Source organism: Gavialis gangeticus, unplaced genomic scaffold, assembly GCF_001723915.1.
Source record: "Gavialis gangeticus isolate Ggan-Ray unplaced genomic scaffold, GavGan_comp1, whole genome shotgun sequence".
NCBI lineage: Eukaryota > Metazoa > Chordata > Crocodylia > Gavialidae > Gavialis > Gavialis gangeticus.
Window position 1 is genome coordinate 28309 of NW_017728975.1, and position 2024 is coordinate 30332.

Sequence of the window (2024 nt, forward strand, 5' to 3'; positions counted from 1 at the left end):
TGCATTTTTCATCTTTTCAAAAGTAGACATTCATTGTGTAAAGAACAGAATGTAGATTTGTCTGCTCTGATTTTTCTCTGGAGATTGTGTCAAATCTTCATACCTGCTTTTCCTGTGGTAAGAGTTTATGCATTATATATAATAATATACTTGTTTCAAAGCCATTTTATATTATTGTATGTATAAATGTAGCCTCTTCACCAGCCACTGAAATACTTTACCTCAGGACTAGACTATGACATCTGTTTTAACGTCACACAGCATGTGAATGAATAATGCTGCATTAATTTGAATTCAGGTTGTAATTTGAAGCAGGCACAATTGGTATTTACTAGGGCTGATCAAAATAGCACTGTTCCATTTTGACTAGAGTTTTGAGGTTTTGATGGAACAGCGTTTTGTTTCAAATGTCACTTAAAGTAGAAACAGCTGTTTTGTTTTGCTTCATTAAAACAGTGAGGCTGTTTCGACGTTTCATCCATTCGCTATAATAGGGAAGCTTGAAACAGCCTTGCCAATCTGGCAGGCAGATTGGGACCCAGCCCCAGGAGGGCTGCCAGGGCTGTGCCAGTCCCCTGGGGCTGACTGCCCCTGATCTGCCTGCCAGATGAGGGAGGGAAGCTGGTGCTGCCACCTGGGACTGGGGAAGGGAACTGAGCCCAATTGCTCATTCCCCTCCCCAGTGTTAATGAGGCTGGGGCAAGGAACTGAGTCCAGCTGGGCTGAGTTGCCTTCCCCAGCCCAATTGCAGCACTGGAAGGGAGAAGTTGACCTTGGGCCAGCCAGGGCTCAGTTCCCTTCTCCTGTGCTGTGATTGACTTCCCACCCCAGTTGCAGGAGGCTGGGAGAGCCAGGGTTGTGCTCCCTACCTGGCTAAGCCTGGAACTGCTGGGAGTGCAGTGCTGGTTCTCCCCTGTCTCCCACCACCTGGCTGCTGCCTGCTTCGAAACTCTAAACATTTTGACTAGCCTCATTTTGTTTTGAGGCTGTTCCAAAGCCCTTCATTTTGTTTTGATTTCTCTGTTTTGAGCTCGAAACAAGTCAAAACTGTTGAAACAAAACAGGCAGCGAAATTTCCCACAGCCCTAGTATTTACAGAAGTGAAAATGTCTGTCTCCAAAATACTGTGGTCCAATAGTATTATAACTGAAAGCCTTATGAAGATACTGGTTCAGTACCACCTTGAAGGGTCCTTCCCTATCTATGCCACTCACTGATTCCCTAGAACTTTGAGCAACTGTTTCCCTCTGTTTCCCCCTTGAAGTGTTGTGAAGTCTGAACTTGCTTATGTTGTGAGAGTTGAAATGTACCTCAGGCTTCAACAGTGGATACACTGAGAAAACATTTAAAATCAGAGCTTCAGATCTCTCAAGCACTGTCTAGAATAAAAGGTATTTTGTGATTCTTTGAGCCAAGGTCAGGGGAAGTTGACCTCGGACCAGCTTTATAAAGGTGAGGATTTACATTCTTAGCTGGCCAACTGCTGCTGGATTAAGGAATTGGAATAGAAATAGAACTGATAATATGTAAAGAAATGCAACCACAAAGGATATCCACTCATAGTATCTGGGGAACAAGCAGATACCACTGATCAAGATGGACAATTTACAAAGCAACAGCAAATTACTTGGCTTAAACAGTTGTCCTGGTAAAGCACAAAACCTGTACAAAAAGTAACTATTCCATGGGATAGAACATGCCTATAACTGATGCAAATTAATGTCCCCGAAGTGTATGATATGCAGTTGAGGTCTTTTAACTCGATTTGTCCTTGTCTCGGATACCTTCTCAAAGCATTATGGTGTAAGCCAACTTCTCATTTTTCTTGGAGAAAGCTTATTGTTCCAGGATCCTACAGATATACAAGTCACAGAATCATAAGGCTGGAAGGGACACCAAAGGATCATTGGGTCCATCCCCCTGTATGAGGAGGGAAGACATCTGGTGTCAGATGACCCCAGCCAGGTGACCATCAAGTCTTCTCTTGAAGACCTCTAGGGTAGATGATTGCAGCACCTCGGGGG